Source organism: Hemicordylus capensis, chromosome 2, assembly GCF_027244095.1.
Source record: "Hemicordylus capensis ecotype Gifberg chromosome 2, rHemCap1.1.pri, whole genome shotgun sequence".
In the NCBI taxonomy this organism is placed as follows: Eukaryota; Metazoa; Chordata; class Lepidosauria; order Squamata; family Cordylidae; genus Hemicordylus; species Hemicordylus capensis.
Genome location: NC_069658.1, coordinates 62047508 through 62066915, shown reverse-complemented (window position 1 = coordinate 62066915; position 19408 = coordinate 62047508). Strand labels below are relative to the sequence as shown.

General features: G+C 41.0%; 1 long non-coding RNA gene across 6 annotated transcripts in view; it reads left to right on the top strand.

Annotated features, from left to right (window-relative positions):
- The window catches only part of LOC128348153 (uncharacterized), a 115501-nt gene that overhangs the window by 83266 nt on the left and 12827 nt on the right, over positions 1-19408 (top strand). For all 6 annotated transcript variants that reach the window (XR_008317964.1, XR_008317962.1, XR_008317968.1 and 3 more), the window contains 3 exons: positions 6397-6468; positions 8478-8517; positions 10116-10276. This is a non-coding gene — a long non-coding RNA (uncharacterized LOC128348153). The remainder of the gene's footprint in view (positions 1-6396; positions 6469-8477; positions 8518-10115; positions 10277-19408) is intronic.

Genomic DNA, 19408 nt, shown 5'->3' with positions numbered 1-19408 from the left:
GCTTGAGATGAGATGATGAGGCTTAAACCATGGATGTTGTAGCTTATGCTCTTTACACAGGCTTCTGCTTGCCTTGTGTTCCCTGAATTCCTAAAGTCAAAGCTAATTCCACCTTTATGCATATGCATATGCATATATAACTACCTGATCTAGAGCTCATGTTTTGTCCACAGACCAAGAAAGCCTGTGGTGACTGGATATCAGCCCTAGAATACATTTTTTCTACTGGCTGACGCCCTGACTAATGCCACACTTGTGCAAGGGCACTACATTAGTGCAAGGCCGTTGCACTAGCTATTTGTGCTAAGTCTGGAGCTTGCATTCCAGACTAGCGTTGGACTAGCATGTGCATGTTTCAGCTTGCTCAACCAGGTGCACAACTTGTGGCATGCTTCATATGTTTGGCAGGCAACTTTTGTACCATAGAGCAATTCTGAAAATCCCAGTGATTTAGTGTAGCTACATGAACTTCTTGCACTAGTGCAACTTTGTCATAAAGCAAGCAAAGCATTGGTCAAGATGTCAGCCACTGATCCTAAATATAGATAACTAAGCAGCCACTGCCATTTACATGTATACACCCCTAATGACTGTGCCATGAGCTCTGATTACAGTAAGATCTGACATACACTGATAGCTCCAAGTCATTACAGAACTTCAATAGCACTTGAATTGGAGCAGAATTTTCACAATTATCTATGCAGTATCTTCCAGCTCCTTTTGCCTCCTTGATCTTCTGTATCAATTCTAACTTTTCTGCCAACTTTGGCTCATGAAAAGTTGACCCTCGAGGCATAACCATTTGAAAAATTGTGTTGAAATGCTACAAGATACAATGGATTTCACCCAAAATGATATCAGTTTCTTGAAGAGGCTCTTAATAAAAATTGCATTTTTGCTAAGTGATTGGTCACATGAATCATTTACTGTTCGTGTATTGTTCATGAATCAAATTGAGAACCATTTAAAAATGACTAGGCATTAGGGAAACCTAATAGCTTTTTAACAGATTATTTAAATGACTGAAGCTATGATTTCCAATCATTTTTATCCAAACAGCAGAGCTGCAGAACGCTGTGGTGGAATTCTCTTTGAAAAGAAAGTAACTTCCTGATTAAACTCCTTTGTTGCTGGATTTAAAGTTTTACAGGAAAAAAAGAGAGGAATTTATCAGTTATATATTCATATTTTGGCACCTGGAGCTTAAAAGTGTAACAGTTTGACCAAACCCAGATGAAAGAAATGGTGGCTTGAGGGATTCATTCCACTTTGTGACTCATTGCCAATAAAGCGAAAAAGTACTTTCTGAACCAACACTTCATACTGATTGGCCAGTTCAGAAACAGGTTTTAAGAAGTCTCTGCCCTAACAGTCTTGTATGTTGCCATGTCTTCTGAGAGTGGTTTGACACCATTCCAGCAACATATGTAGCTTTAATGGGAATTCCTTCATGCTGATCAGTAACCCTTCTCACACTTTGATTTATATTATGTCAGTACTGCAAACACAGATGTTGCATTGTGAAATACTAGCTACCCTTGTGGTCACTTCTTTGCATATTCCTAGCCTTTCTAATCCAATTTTGGTAGTGACTACCTGGGATTTAATCACTTCACTAGAGTTCAATGTGTTTGCAGAAAGAATAATGGTTTGCAGTCCAATCTTATATATGCATGGCTATTTGAAAATAAATTTCATAGAGTTAATTTATCTTCTTCTCCAAACACAGATAACTTGGTCATCTGGTCCAATTGTTCTTCTGGACACAGGACCTTTCTTCCAATAAATATATCCCTGAGGGCTGCACAACCCTCAGGCTCATATTTTCAGGAGGCACAGTGGCCTTCAGTGGGAATGGGGACTTATGCTATTGAGTGTGTAATGCAATTGCAAGTGGCAGACCTAGCCATCCTGCCCTGCTTGCAAAGCATAGGATGCAGCTTAATCCTATACCTCCCAGGTGTTAATCTGAATTTCAGCCACTATTGCACCAGTGCAGTGCTAGACTTGATTTCAGCACTGAATTTAGTTTGATCCAAGTGGCCCAAAGTCTGTGAGAATGCAGTTCTTGATAGGTCTTGTCACAGGAACATAGGAAACTACATTATATTGAGTCAGACTATTTGTACATCTAGCTCAGTAGTGTCTTCTCTGACTGGCAGCAGCTCTCCAAGATTAAGGAAAGAGTCTTTCCTAGCTCCACCTGGAGATGTTAGGAACTGAACTTAGGACCTTCTACCTGCAAAGCAGATGCTCTACCACTGAGCTACGGCCCCATCACTTATCCTACCCATACTGTACAATTAATTATGCTTGTGAAGCACTTCTGGATCACACTGAGGACTGTGAATAGGGAAATTATGGTGGGGATCAAATTGGGTAAATGGCAAAATGCATTTCAAGGGCAGCAGCACTAGCCATTGCTACAATGCTAGTGCTGGTTCTGGAGTTGCATTTGGCAGCATCCAAACACCAATGGTTGTGTCTCAATGTGAAGGAAAGAATCAAAGTCCAGTTATTGATGATCTGGCAGCTGTATACTGGATCAAATAATTCAGATTTAAACTTCATTTTTGTATTTCTGTCACCTCAAGAATGAGGAAGAAGTCTGAAAGAGTTAATCCTTTATTAGTTTCACATGGGAAAACTAAAAGGAAAATATCGGATTTAGCTAGAAAGATTTCTAAGTAAAGCCCTTATTCTATAGAACCCCCCTCTCCATTTTAATGGCCTGTGCCATGCCTTAGCACATATTTTATTGGTGTAGTTTCTTAGCAGGAAGCATGGGCTTGAGATACTGGAAGGATACGGCATGTTGGCAGATTTTTGACTTTATATAAGATGAGACATGCAGTGTGGACTAAAACCTGGGCCTCAACTTTTATTAAGCAAACTTGGATCTGCAGCATAAATCAGCCTAGTAAGTACAACTGCAATGGCTGAGATAGCAACCGCCAAGGTGAGATTATTGCCTCCCCACTCTTTGGGCAAGCAAACCGAGCTCTGAGTATAGCAGCAGTCCCCTGACTTTTGCCACCATTTTAAGACAATTGGCTGTGTTGAGGGAGGTGTGCCTGACACTCCCTCCTGAGCGTCACAGCAAACCAGCCTCCAAAAGGAGGTCCATTTCCAGACATCTCCAGCCCCAAAGTCCTGACAAGCTGTTCCACATAAACCCTTCTTTCACTATAACAATGCCTCTCGTTGTTCACCAGTGATAATACTCAAGGGATCCCCCTATGCCTGCATTGTGAACAGGGCCTTTACTAGTTATAAAGCCATTAATTAAGAATCATTATTAACTGTACACATGTCAGTATGAAGTAGGTGAAAAATGGCCAATAATGGTGAAGCTAAAAAGTTCCTGCCCTGGTTCTCAGTGGTGACCAGCTTTCCAATGCTTACCAATGGGCAGGCAGGTGGATGCCAAGCTAACAAGTGAAGAGGGATGCAGTGGGATGCTGTCTAACTCTCTGTCTGCACATTAATGTGCTACCTGCAAACACAACCTGATCTGTTGCATCTCATTGGGCACTGGATGGAACTCCCCCTCACTTCAGTGTGCTGAGGGGTGGGAGGAAGGGAATGGCTTAATACCTGCAGACTACAAGTTCCCAGCTGTCCTGGCCATTCAACAGATTTTGCTTTCTCCCATAGAAGTGGTTTGGCTTGGAGAGTTAAACCAGCCCAAAGGTTACATTGGAGCAGCAGTGCTAGTTGCTTGTACCTCATGGAGGACTGCTCCATTATGAAAGATACTCTTCCTGCAATTGATTTCAATTAGTGGTGCTTGTTCAAAATATGGAAGAATAGTGGAATTGCCACATTACGAAGCTATTTGCTCTCTTGCTACTTGCTGTCTATATGATCTAGCAAGGGGGTGAGGACTACCTGCATACACTAGCCACAATCCAGCACCAGCACAGAGGTAAATCTGCTTAATCCCATTGAAATGAAGGATGCTTAACGTTGTGCTAGATTACAGTTATTGTTATGAGTGACAGGCTACATTGAAGCATAATTTACAGATCTAGGTATGAACCTTTAATATATATGTGGTTCATCTTACACAAATACTTTTGAACTTCCATCTGGAGTCTTAAAAAAGCTGGTGTAGCAAATGTTGGACGCTTGGTTCATGTGATGTTCTCGGTATAATTAATAATCAGGATTCTTACTGCTCATTTTCCAGCAATGAAACAATCCTTCAAGCATAGTTAAAGCATTTGAGTTTTACACAATGCATATATTTTAAGACACTTACAAATCAGCACATTATATTTGTGGCAAAGTCACAAACATGTACTAACATGATAGTATCTTAAAGAGGGAAATGCTTCATGCAGATGTCTGCTTGCCTATTATCCTATAATATATATATATATATATATATATATATATATATATATATATATATATATATATATATTTATATATTTGAGCTTGAGCTGTTCCAGATATGCATGTTGCCAAAAATATCAATTTTGTTAAAAAACCAAACCATGAGCACAATAATATACAATATGAAACACTCTTTTAAAAACTTGATTTTAATGCTTGAATAGTAGTTTTGAAATAATTGGCAGTAAAGCTTTCTTTTTAAAAAATTGTCTGTCTTATCAGATGCAAGAGCAAAGTGATCTGTGATCAAAATCACTTCTTGCATGATACAAAAGAGCAAGATTTTATTTACCTTTCCTTTGTAAGTTCTGTTTGGGCACATTTTATTTTTATTGCACTGCCGGAGATCCAAGTCACATATTCTCAAATAAATACAAAGGGCACAGGAAAGGAAAAAGGGAGTATAATTTTTGTTGTCGCTCTTGTCATTGAGATTTTCATGGTGTCTATGCACTTTGGGCACCATTTCATTTTTATTGCACTGCACTGATAGGAGTGTCACATACCATTAAGTTAATACTAAGTAAGTGAAAAAGAAGTAAAAAAGCAAAACAGACACTCCACCCCCTCGCTACTGTTACATAGCTGGACATTTGTGCACATTATGTACACAATCTGCATGAATGCTCAACCCTGTAATATATGCTATATATGCTGGTGTATTTTGGTTGTATTCCTCCACAAGCATGATTGCAATTGTCAGACAAGTACTTGGTATCCATGGGAAAAAGTTACTGCAGAGTTTTATGAAGGGTTTGTGGATCTGAGGTACATTATCTGACTCTGTTGAGGCAAAATAGCCCAATCTGTATGCACAGCTGTCATAGTGCCAATTCGGATATATCTGTTTTCCTCCCTGTCGGAAATGATAGCTCCCCAACCTTGTTCCAGATATGTATATATGCAAATACACAAAGGGTTTTTTTTTTTTTAAAGTAACAGCAAAATGATCACCCTTGCTTTATAACAAAATTCCAGTTACTTTTGCTGCCCTTTTCAGACAACATATCTATAGGGGATGGCGTGGGATCATGCCTCTTGGCCCTGCCCTTCTCTGCACATTCATAACAATTTCTCAACAACGTCTGTGCATGTACAGTTTGTATGTGTGTAGGTTGTGTTCAGGAGTTGTGCTGAATTGGGGTGTCTGTGTAGTGGGTGCTGTCTTCCCCCTGCCCCAAGAAAACTCAGTCTGAACAGGACTCAGGAGATATCCATATCTGTACTCCGGAAAGCATACAGATGTGTCCCTAGATAATCTGAGGACATTTCTCCCTCATTAACATTCACTCTAAAATCTGCACAAGTATTTTCAAATGGAGAAATTTTTAACATCTCTCTCTCCCCCCCCCCCCGCCCCCTCTCTCTCACACACACATGGAAACTTAATGTATAAACCTTCTGTGTTCTCCAGCATGCCCCCTTTCCTCGGGAAACACTACTTTATGAGCTTAGTCCTCAGACCCATCTTCCACTAAGACACAATCAGTGCTGGATTAAAGGATATCAGTGCCCTGTGTTCACCCTGGGATTCTACTCTATAGTATTCTTAGCATGATGATTAACCCAGCCCTGAATATAATTAAAAGTGGAATAGATTTATTACAATAACTCAATTGCCAATAATATCCCATGCTATGTATCCAAAGCAGGGTTACATCTTTCTTTCACTGCATTACATTGTATCTGTTGCATACTATCTAGGAATCTTTTGTGTTTTGTTGTTTGGATGTTTGTCCCAGTGGGGATCCTGTAGAGAGTGTGCGGGGTGGAATCAGAAAGAAAAAAGAAGGGAAAGAAGAAGAAAATGGAGTTGTTTCTGGAATAACGTCTTAGTTAAATCCACATATGTTAGTGTTTTAATGGTTTTTATATTGTGAACCACCCAGGGATCTTTTGTATACAGTGGTATAGAAATGCCCTAAATAAATAAATAAGATTGTTTTGTGTTTATGAGTGAAGCAGTTATAAAAGTACCTATCTATGTCTCTTCAGGTTTGCAGAAAATGTAAGCTTTCTGACTTTGAAGAAGTACTATTATGGACATGTGATAGGGATCCAAGTCAGGTAGGACATTCTTGTTTAAATCAAATTTTCAGGAGGGTAATCAAGGGCAGCTCTAGAGGTGGGGGGGGGGAGATAAAGGGTAGGCAGGTGCCCCCTCAGTTAAGTAGCTTGCCCCACCAACTGGCCCCCATTTCTGTTTCAGAAATCTAATCTGTGGGGTACAGTCCTCTCATCCATAAATGCGATTTGTCCCCACTTCTGTGCCCCTATTCAATTTTTTTTTAATTGGTGCTGCCACAGCTGATAATAGTTTCAGATTCTTAGTTAGGTGTCCAAAGTCAAATTACTTCACAGAGAAGATGCGTAGGAAGCACTGTAAGTAGTGAAGGAGCCAGTTCCAACATATCTTGTAGTCTTGGATGTGTGGAAAGTAAATGTTGATTAGTATGCACATGCAGGTTCCCTTTCTTGCAGTTTCTCATCAGGTGGGTGTTTTGATTCTTCCAATGTACACTTCTGTTAAAATCATGCCACTCAACAATGACATGAAGCGCATGTCATTAGATGATGCACAGTTTTCTTAGCCATGAAACATCTTCTAATGACAACCTGGATGCTGAAGGATTTCTTAAGAAACCTCTTAAATTCTGGCTACTGAGGGCGGAACTAGATGTGACAGATAACCTGGGGCTGCCACTAAAAATGGTGGCCCATGCTGAGTTCCTCAAAGTGTTTCAGTAAACTTATCTGTGTTGTTTCCTTGCCCCTGCCAGTGGAAGCCAATGATGTGGAGCAGGAGCTTACAATAATAAACACAATAAAATGCAACAGCAAAAATCCAATATAGTTAGTAGCAAACCAAAATACTCAAAGAAACCCAGACATCTAAACTTGCTAGAACAACACAGTCTTCACTGCTCAGCTAAAAGCCGGCAATGATGAGGTCAGGTGTACCTCTCTGTGGAGGCGATGCCATATTTTGGGATCACAATAGAAAAGTTTCTATTTCTTATTCTCATGCACTGCACCTTCAATGGCAGGGAAAGATGGAGAAGAACCTCAGTACTGAAACAGAGTTCTCAGGAAGGTTCATTTGTTGTGGGTGTGGGGAACCAAAACAGGTTGCATACCTCTGCCCTGATTGTCAAGTCTGATCTTGTTTGGGTTAAGTATAGTTTATGCAACCTCATTCCATCCAGAACTTCACTCAGTTCCCAGTTCAGAACTTCCAGTACCTCCCAGGATCAGACAATGAAAGAGGGAGAGTTGGATGACATTGGCATACTGACTGAGAACATCTAACCCAAATCTCTGGATGCCTTCATCCAAAGGTTTCATGCAGATGTTAAAAATGATGTGGGACAAGATGGAAACATGAGGCACCCCATTGTCTAAGGCCACTGAGTGGAATAGCAGTTCCCTGGCACACCTTCTAGGACTTACCCTCCAGAAAGGACCAGAACTGTCACAAAATGTTGCCCCCTATCCCCATCTTGGATAGGCAGCTCAGGAGATATTCTGGCCAATGGTGTTTAAAGCTGCTAGGAGATTCAGGTCAATCAACAGGATTGCATTCTCCTGTCCATCTCCCCTGACATTTGCACTTATCATAAAATACCTGTATGATTTACTATGATAATTTTTCCTTTCAAATTTAATTTGTATTTTCAAAATGTTCATATATGACCAGCCAAACAGTGATGAGATGAAAGACTGAAACACTGTTATTCATACAAATTTCAGTGAATGAACTGTTTTCAGTTTTTTTCAGAACAGGGTCAAATTTTTTTTGTGGGCGAGGGGAAAATCTCCAGTAACCTTCAGAAAACTAGACACAACAATAGAAGTTGAAGACGGCATGTCATCTTGGCTTTCTGACCTTCCTTTGGGTTTCCTCTTTGTGGGTTTAAGTCAGACTGATATTACTTGTCCAGAAATTTCTCTTGTTTCAGACTGCTTTCATTAATAATTTCATTAATCCCCTTGTGAAATTCAGAGGAGAAAAATCTTGCAATTGAATATGTTATATATTGAACTAAATAAACTATTTTCTTTATTTCTTTCTTCAGAACAGAAAAGGTGATTCATATTGGATTATTTTCATTCAAGGTGGATAGCTTTAATCTTAAAATTAATTCATATATATTATAGCTTTAGTTATTTTTCTTCTTCTGAATCTGCAAATAAGAAACAATGCTTTGAGTATTACTCTGCTAGTAGGATTTCAACACTTATTTTAATAACACCCCCATGTACTATTATTCTATACTTTTGCTGCTAAAGTTGATATTGCCTAGCTTGTGTCTGAAGCCAACCCTCTTATTTTAGGATTGAACGGATCACTTCTTTCAGGAAAAAACTATTATGCACCTTTAACAGGATCCAGCAAGGTGGATCTGTGGCAGCCACTACCATTACTATTTGTGTATTTCCCCATGGGTAACACAAATGAGAACCAGTGCTGGATGTTGCAGTTATGGAGAATGTGCATGCACTGGGAACCCCTTTTTGGGGGGAGGGGGTTAAAGAACAGGATACAAATGTTCAAAATGTTGCATAAATACACTGTAGAAAAGATAATCAGAGCTGTCAGATCTAGAGATGTGAAGGCCTGGGATATCAAGAAAAAACCCTATAAAGAAACCCTGGGGAAAAAAAGTTTTTTCCAATTTTTTCTGGGGGAAAAAGGTCTCCACCCCCCAGTTTTTTCCAAGGCCTTCACATCTCTAATCAGATCTGGAAGGAAATTTTGGAAGGAAATGTGGAGATCTTCAAGTGCAGCAGTGGGCGAGCAACGCTTTGCTGGGCTTAAACATCTCTGGGTCAGGCCCTGGTATTATTTGCTCCTCATGCAGCAGGAAAGTGACAGTAGGTGATCTTAAAGAAGATAATGCAAATGACTCATTCTGGGAACAAAAGCTGTTTTTGAAAGCTGTCAGGTTGCTGACAGTTATGATGAGCATTTATTTCAGTCTTGTAAAACATATTAATCCAACTTCCTCATGAAGCTGCGTTCCAAAGAGGGTACAATTTTTTTTAAAAAAAGAATTCTTTGCATAACTGACGAGACTACACTTTCACTGTAAACCAGTTTATAATTGCATTTTATTCCAATTATTCCAAATGTACAAATATTGTTCCTCAGATACCTTAAGGAGCAAAGAAGTGTCTGCAGAGCTATGTATATTAGGAAATTGTTTATAAAAGTCCTCCACGCCATTCATTGAACCTAGACAAACAGTTGAAAATATGGCCTGTCTTTGCGAAATTCAGTGTATGACATGGAGAGCTGGCAGGCTGCCTAGTTTCTACTTAAAGGATTGTCATTCAGGGCAAAATAAATTTCTCTAACTAGACAAAAGTCAATGTTTTCATGTTTTACTGCAATCAGACTGATACAGCTGATAATTTAGAGTCTCAACACTTAGAATATCTGTGGATAATCAGTTACCCCAATCAATCATAACTTCAAGATTTCTCTATTTTTTGAGTCTGTATAAATGTGCCTAAGATGTATAAATGGTTCAGATAGCTCCCCTCCCCTAATATTTTTTGACATTTATTGAGCAACAGAGAGCTTTTGCATGTATTAGCAGATCCATTTGGAAACTGCTTTTTACAAAATTACAACAAGCCTGCATGTAATCAGAACTGCAAACCTTTCTTTTAACATTCCATTCTATTTTAATTTTATGTATATCTTCTAGTCTGCTCGCCTGTCAAGGAGATGTGGAAATGTGCTGGCATTCCAGCTGAAGACATCATTATGAGTGAGAAAATGCTCAAGGCCTTTTTTCAAAGTGGGTGCTGAAAGAGATGCTTCCCTTCTTTGACTCCAGGGGATGCTGATAGCTACCCCAGCAGACAGGTATTGTGGGGTCAGAGGGTAGTACTGCTGCATGTGTGTTTGTGCCCGCAAACACACACACACACACACACACACACACACACACACACTCTCTCTCTCTCTCTCTCTTCAGGCTTTTTTTGGGAACTGGGTAAGCAAATTAGGAAAAAAAATTAAAATGATGCACTACATAAAAGACGAAATTGACAACAAAGAAAAATCAACCTGCAAGGAGCGAATTCTGGGCAGCACAACACTTGGCAGAAGTGATTTTAATATCTGACAGGTGGAGTTGCCTAATCTTCACTATTGCTATTGATGGAAAGCTTCATATGGTTTTAGAGATTTGTATCTATTAAGACAGGCTGCAGTGTTCCTACAACATGGGAACAAGTTTGCTGGAGATCACTGTTCTTCTTCCTCTGTGATAAAAATTGATATGAACTGTTTTAAACTGCTAGCAGATAATTACTCTGAACACTCAATAAGGAAAGCTATATCTTTAGAGCCTTCCTTTATCTAAAAAAAAAAAGAATCCACTTTTTTTCTCTTTTGTTTCTTTGATTACTTGGAGCCTTGTAATCAAACTAAGCTTAGTTTCAGGACCCTTGGGGCAGTATCTCTTAGTTCCCTGTCAAGCCGCGTTGCAAAACAATCAATCTTGCTCTTGCACTCTCTTGGCGGAAGTGCCACGACACGGAGAGTGCAATGCTTTGCTCTTGCCATGAAGCCTCAATGACAAAAGTTTTTATAAGAAGCTGACTGTATTTAGGGTTATGAATATGCAATGACTCTCATTAGTATTGAAGCACAGGAGCAGGGGCTGACATCCCCCCCCCCACCCCGCCACTTTGAGCTGCTGCAGAATTGTCTAATGAATTGTCTTGCTCTTTCACTTGCACAGGCTTTTTCTGTTGTGGCTCCCAGTTCCAAGGGGAGTTGCCCAGTTTGAGAATACTATTGACTGCAGAAATTAATTGCCAAGAACTGCTCTTGATTTTGTTAAACAATCTTGAGACAGTGTTTAAATTGTCAAAACAGAAAACCATTCAACTCTACATGAGATAAAAATCAACATGAGGGAGGGGACCTATGTATCAATGTTGTTTGGACCCACAGTGTGCCCATATGCACACATGTACACTGCAGTATTTTGCAAGTATGTGTATGTGCATATGTGTGTGTATCTATCTATCACACATATACACACACACCAAAATATAAGATCAACACTGGGTGGAGCAGTCATAGATATCTGACATTCTATTGCTTTGGCCGTTTGTCATCTCAGAAGAACAAAGAAGGATGACAGAAGGATCTTGAAATGAAAGCTATTCACACAGCTATTTTGTGAACCTTTTAAGACTCCTTCTCACACTTTCTCCCCCTTTTCCATCTGGGCTCCTGCCAAACATTTTGTAGTTCACATATGCACATATACACAATCTTACATGAATACAGTGCTGATAATAATGTTTTCAGCAACTGATTAAGACATCCACCTTGATGTGTAGTATGGGAGAAGCTGCAAAACATGCTCTGCTACATGGCTTAGCTGGATAAATTAAATGTGTATTTATAGTGCCCTTTAAAAAAATCATAAAGGGAGTTTGGCACTTCTCACAGGTTTTGAAGATAATAATGAATTGAAAATTGATAAGCTCTTCTAAAGAGGCATAAGTAGCAGGATGAAAGATGTGCAAATAGAATTAAGCATACAGACTTTGCAGGAAGGTGATAGCTTCTTAATTCATTTAATTTGCAATGAAGATATTCACAGTGCAAGGAGAAGAACTGTTTATACTTGATCTATTTCTTTTCTGTCAGGACAAGATCTTTGCTTACCCATTGGCCCATCTCCTCCAGTGTGCCCAGATCTTTCTACACACACACACACACACACACACACACACACACACACACACACACACACACTCATACACACACACACTTTAAGAATAAATGCAGTTCTGACAAAAGTGGCACAAGTATCATACATCAAGCACTTGTTACCTTTCTTGGCCTTAGTGATTGCACATGACTAAGAACAAGTCAGTGATAACATCTGAAAAAAAGATGAAACCAATCTGGGCCTTTTTAAAGACTATCAATCATTCTGTGCAACCATGATATTATTAGTTCAAGTAAGCCTTGTTCTCCCATTTAATGGACATCATAAACCCCCCATCCCATTCCTACCCCGAGACCAATGCTACCATGGGAAATCATTTTTATGGGCAATATCTTAGTAGGGAACCAATCAGATCTAATCACATAACAAGCTACTGAATTATTCAACATCCTCCCTAAATTTGCATTCGAGCTGCTCTTTGCTGTCAGACCATACTTTAAAAAGTACAGTATGTAATTTTTTTCAAAATGCACAATGTTATATTAAGAAGACAATAGCACACAGAGATTTTTCGTAATCTGTATGTCTTCCGGTTGGTTTCCACTGATGTCTACCATATGTGAATCACTGTGTAAGAATATTTGGTTCCTTTTTTTCTAATTAACCACTCCCAGCTGTAAAAACAGCAGCCCCAAGGATGGCACAAGTGTAACAATTGTTTTGAAACATAAAATGTTCAAATGTACTATGCAAACAATAACTGGTATGTCTCATGGATGTTGCTATAAACCCTGGAATTGTATTATATGAAAATATTTCAGTTTTAATTGCAAATCTGGGTAGGGATGATTTGGGGTCTGTAATTAGCACATAAATTTCAGACTTTGTGACTACTGTGAAAACACACAGTATTTATGGAACGATTATCTAAATATAATTCAGTGTTCCCTGCTCTCAGTGAATACTGTAAAATCTGATTTAATAAAGAGAAAAAAATAGTTAGTCCATGTTTCTAATATATATTAGTATACTGTCCTGCTTATTCCACCTGCTGCAGACTTCAATCTAAACTTTAATGAAGAGTCTTGTGGCACCTTAAACTAACAAATTTATTGCAGCATAATCTTTCACTCTGTGCATATTTTCCTGCAACAGACTGACAACAGTTATCCCCTGAACATTTTAACCACTGTTGTTTGCGAGATATCTTCACCAGAAACCTAGACATTTATTTCTGTTTAAAAAATAAGCATTTTAGTTACGCTAATGCTACAAGTAATATGCACGCGCAGTCCAAGGGACCACCCACCCATATGAGAAAAATCTGAGGCAACCTTATTTATTTATATCTATGTAAACTGCTTTGGAAACTTTTGTTGAAAAGCAGTATATAAATATTCTTCTTGGTCATCATTGTCATTCCTCCAATTGGATCACTGACACTGGCCCATCAGTGGCAGCCTTTTAAGAACATAAGAACAGCCCTGCTGGATCAGGCCCAAGGCCCATCTAGTCCAGCATCCTGTTTCACACAGTGGCCCACCAGATGCTGCTGGAAGCCACAGGCAGGATTTGAAGGCATGCCCTCTCTCCTGCTGTTACTCTCCTGCAACTGGTACTCAGAGGCATCCTGCCTCTGAGGCTGGAGGTGGCCTATAGCCCTTCGACTAGTAGCCATTGATGGAGCTCTCCTCCATGAAGTTATCCAAACCCCTCTTAAAGCCATCCAGGTTGTTGGCTGTCACCACATCTTGTGGGAGAGAATTCCATAAGTTTATTATGCGTTGTGTGAAAAAGTACTTCCGTTTGTTGGTCCTAAATTTCCTTGAAATCAATTTCATGGGATGACCCCTGGTGAGAAGGAGAAGAACTTCTCTCTATCCACTTTCTCCACACTATGCATGATTTTATAGACCTCTATCATGTCTCCCCGCAGTCGTCTTTTTCCAAAACTAAATAGCCCCAGCTATTGTAGCCTTGCCTCATAAGAAAAGTACTCTAGGCCTCTGATCATCTTGGTTGCCCTCTTCTGCACTTTTTCCAGTTCTACAATGTCCTTTTTTAGATGTGGTGTCCAGAATTGTATGCAGTACTCCAGGTGTGGCCGCACCATAGTTTTGTATAAGGGAATTAGAATATTAGCAGTTTTATTTTCAGTCCCCCGCCTAATGATCCCTAGCATGGAATTGGCCTTTTTCACAGCTGCCACACATTGAGTCGACACTTTCAACGAGCTGTCCACCACGACCCCAAGACCCTTCTCCTGGTCAGTCACCGACAGCTCAGATCCTATCAACGTATACTTGAAGTTGGGATTCTTCATCCCAATGTGAGTCATTTTTACACCTGCCAACACTGAACCACATTTGCCATTTTGTTGCCCACTCACCCAGTGTGGAGAGATCCTTTTGGAGCTCCTCACAATCCATTTTGGATTTCACTACCCGAAAGAGTTTGGTATCATCTGCAAATTTGGCCACCTTGCTGCTTACCCCTTTTTCTCAGAGCTTGGCTGAAAGGCTATGTTCTCTCTGGGTCCATGGTTTGAGGTTCTGGTGAGGAAGTAGGAATAATAGGAAAATGCAATGGCAAATTTGAGAGGAAGTAGGCCCTGCAGTCCTGAATGTGGAGAGCAGCATGTCACATTTGTCTTCCTTTTGGCTACATGTTTGCATGTGCTCATGTGTGAGCCTTGCACAGTTTACACTTCTGGCATGACTTTCAAGGAATTTGTCATGGGCTGATGATGGAAACAGGAGTATTTTCTACATGGAACACATGGGATCCAACTGTCCCTATTTACCTTATTTTCTGGAATCGGTCCCTTGGTAAATCACTGTCTATATTTTTATCTCTTGGGGATGCCATTTTGAAAATCTGAATTGCTAGACTTGTTATGCTTCAGGATTACTCTTCAGAGTCTCTAGAAATTAAAACTCCAAGTGGGGGAATGGATACATCATGTCTAAGGATGTGTTTGGTGCCACCGGGGGGGGGGTGCTTGTGGGGAGTGGCATGCAGGATCTTTAAAAAGGAGGAGAGCAGATGCTTACCTGCTCTCCGCTCCACACGCAGCTTCCTGTTGCAATGGTGCTCCCCCCAAGAATCCACGTCTAGCTCTGGGATGCCATTTGCATGGTCAGCAACACCAGCCATGTTGTTTTGCAACACCAGCCACAGCACATTGCATGGTCAGCTGAACTAGTTCAGCTCTGAACCTGTGCACAAACCTCGGTGTGTGCACATCCCTAATCATGTCTTTAGTAAACCTGCATCTAAATGGCTGCACAGTACAAAAGCACTGTACAGTTCACAGCATATAGTGTATAAAAATAGTGGGGCGGGGTGGGTACTTGGGCAGTAATCCTTGGTATGAGAATTGGTTGTTAACAAGTGGATCCCTACTTAAGTTTCATCTGTGAAATGTTGTAGGGTAGGCTTGGCTCATCTGCCTTGGTAATCTGGAATAATGTGCTCTGCACTTTATTTATTATTTGCTTTCCATTTGTGGCATGTTTGGCCATGCCCCCTACACATTCACAGGCATCTCCTTAGTTTTGCCAATGAAATGTTAGAGGGTATGGGAACTATGATATGATCCTACATGGGAGGGATTTTTATAAGGCAATATTTAACAGTACTATTTGAGAGGCTTTAGTAAAGTAAAGGTAAAGTGTGCTGTCAAGTTGATTTCGACTCCTGGTGCCCACAGAGCCCTGTGGTTTTCTTTTGGTAGAATACAGGAGGAGTTTACCATTGCCTCCTCCCGTGCAGTGTGAGATGATGCCTTTCAGCATCTTCCTATATCACTGCTGCCTGATATAGTACCAGCAGGGATTCAAACCAGCAACCTTCTGCTTGTTAGTCAAGCATTTCCAGCCACCTAATGGCACAGCAGGGTAATGCTTGACTAACAAGCAGAAGGTTGCCGGTTCGAATCCCCGCTGGTATTATATTAGGCAACAGAGATATAGGAAGATGCTGAAAGGCATCAACTCACACTGCACTAGAGGAGGCAATGGTAAACCCCTCCTGTATTCTACCAAAAGAAAATCACAGAGCTCTGTGGGCGCCAGGAGTCGAAATCATCTTGATGGCACACTTTACCTTTACGTTTCTTTAGAGCTACTGTAAAAGTAAAGTTGTGCTGTCGAGTCAGTGTCGACACCTGGTGACCACAGAGCCCTGTGGTTGTCTGTGGTAGAATACAGGTGGGGTTTACCATTGCCATCTCCCGTGCAATATGAGATGATGCCTTTCAGCATCTTCCTATATTGCTGCTGCCCGACATAGGACTTCCCCATAGTCTGGGAAACACACCAGCATGAATTCGAACCGGCAACCTCTTGCTCTCTAGGTAAGGTATTTCCCCACTATGCCATTAGGTGGCTCCCAGAGCTATTGTACTCAGAGCCTTTTAAAAATAGTTTTTCAACTGTGGCGGGGCGGCGGCGGGGGGGAGGGGGAGGGGACGACAACCTGTGAGAGTCCTCATTCATTCAGCACAGGCCACAGGGGCTTAACCATGAATGTGAAATTCAATAACTACACATAACTGAATGCAAAATCTGAATCAAATATATTCTAGAAATAAATAGGCTGCAGTGGTGAAGCTTGCAGGTTGCAGGATGTGTTGGGCCTATTCTTCCCTTGACAGAATTAGCATCCCATTTTGCTCTCTGTTAGCCAATGCACTGTCCTAGACAGGAACAGGAAGAATGAACAGCAAGGCTACTAACTCTATGCAACAGTAAGAATAGTTTTAATTTTTAATTTTGTTCTATATTTTTGTTGCTTTTTGGAGCCCCAAAGCCTTAAATAAAGGGTGGATCCACAGGGACTGTGGATTCATTATGTGGAAAACAGGACTGACTGGATTATAGAATTTGGATGTTTCCGTCAGAATCATATTTTGGGGCAATACACATACTTCATTCTCTAACAAGCCTCCAGTCTTCTATATGCGCTCACACACTGAAGGTGGTGCATACATGCACATGTGCTCTTTCACTCCCTCCCTCCTAGACGTATTAAAACCCAGCTGTTTTCTAGAATGTGCCCTGCAGTTACAATCTACTGCAGTATACAGAGGCCGGTGATTACGCTTCTTGTATTAAGCAGGTGACCAATACATTACATTTTCTGTACTGTGAAATGTGCCAGTTATTAATATAGCAAAACGTTACATATAAAGGTTGTGTGAACAGCGCTAGGGAGGGCAGGAGTGGGCAAAGGCAGGAGAGACCTACCGTCTTCCCAGATGATTGGTCACAGTCCTGGGCCATGTGACTCGTGCGCACACATGATTGCCACTTTTGCGAACCGCATGACGTTCTGGAGGCTGGGAAAATGCATCCTGGCCTCCAGATACAATACACCATACAATAAGTGTGGTACATTGAGGGATTTCGCCATGAGTCGGGTGCTCTAGGCTCCTGGCTCTGTGTCTGCTTGGGCTGTGTGCAGCCCAAGCATACACACGGCCCTATTTCTGGGTAAAAGGGCATGAGTGGGCGTGCTTGTGCCTTTTTACCAGGCAAATGGGTGGGTAAAATTCCTGGGATACCCGGGAGGACAGCACTGGGAACAGCCTTGATCTTGGTGCTGCCCAAGTCTGGGTAAGGCTGCTCGGGTGAAAAGCTTCATGCTATATTGCTATAATGTAACAAAAGCCACACACACACACACACACACACACACACACACACACACAAATAAATGCATTGTATTGGAAAATTCAATCATCTATGAAGGTCCCAGATATAGCCATGGGTCAGTATAAATTTCAAATCAGAAAATTCCAAAATTCTAATGAAGCACTAGCTTTTGCTGTGGCCTGTTTTGTAGCATACTGCTAATGCAGACATGGCTGTCCATTTCTTAAAAAAACTGGGCAGGATGACCATTGGATGCATGTTCATTGCACATAGAAAATTTGCCTAGCAGGGAGAAGGGAGTCCAGCTTTCTCCCTGCCATGCCATTTTCTATATGCTGCTTTTCCATGTGTGGGGAATCTTTTTCCTTTGAAGTAGAATGTTCAGACATGCACTACTCATGCTCCTCCCCCTGCCCCCACACCCTAAGATGATACAGTCCAGGAAAAGCGTTTATCACTCGGGATGTCATAGATCAGTGATAGAGCACATGCAGATTCCACCGATTGAATAAACTGGCTCTCTGATTGGCTTGCAGAGGCATATATTGCAGGCTCACGTCAGCTGTAAACCAATGGGATATCTCCTGGTGTACACATGGTAGGGAGCTGCAGCTGACCCATGCTCCATGTAGTTGTATAACAGGTGTAAAAGCAAAGTGTGCTGTTAAGTCGATTTCGACTCCTGGCGCCCACAGAGCCCTGTGGTTTTCTTTGGTAGAATACAGGAGGGGTTTACCATTGCCTCCTCACGCGCAGTATGAGATGATGCTTTTCAGCATCTTCCTATATTGCTGCTGCCCAATATAGGTGTTTCCCAAAGTCTGGGAAACATACCAGCGGGGATTCGAACCGGCAACCTTTTGCTTGTTAGTCAAGCATTTTCCCGCTGCGCCACTTAATAGGTGTAGCCAGAATAAAATATTTGCTCTGTGCACAGCTTGCAGTTTTATGGGTACATACAAAATATTTTGTAGTCTCCTATTAAAAAAAATAAAAGCAATATTAAGACAATCTGGTTAATTCCAGGTCACAATGTCAATCTGCTCAGTGTTTTGTCCACACCAGGTATACAGTTTCTTTTCTGGTGACCAGAAACCAAGGCTGGACTAAGCTAGCTCCAAGTTTGTGGAGGACAGTGCCCTTGGCTGAATGAGTATACAGGAGGCTGGAGGGCTGATGCAACCTCCCTGGCAAAATGTATAGAGTCTTTCCTGGGTTTTGACATGAGTCTACAAGGGCTTTGTCTGCCAAAGCTCAGATCTTTGGGAAACAGGTGGTTATAGCTGGGGAATGACATCCTTATCTTTTGTCCCTCTGGTGTTCAGTGATAGGGCAGAGATTCATGCAAGGGCACACCTCCCAGCCCTGCAGTCAATTTTGAATGTACATGGGAATTGTGATATCAATGTCATGGTGTGCATACTTTGAGAAAGTAGTCATGAAGAATAATAGAGAGATTCAGTAGGAAGCCACTGAAAGCTGTAATTTAAGGTTCCAGAAGCCTCAGTATTACGATCACCATTAAAATTTACAGTGACAGAAGCCCAATTACATATGGTTATTTTCTTTTCTTAAATCAAACCATATTTCTGCCGTACATGAAAGATTCATTTCCTCCTACCAATCACTGTCACAGGAACCTAT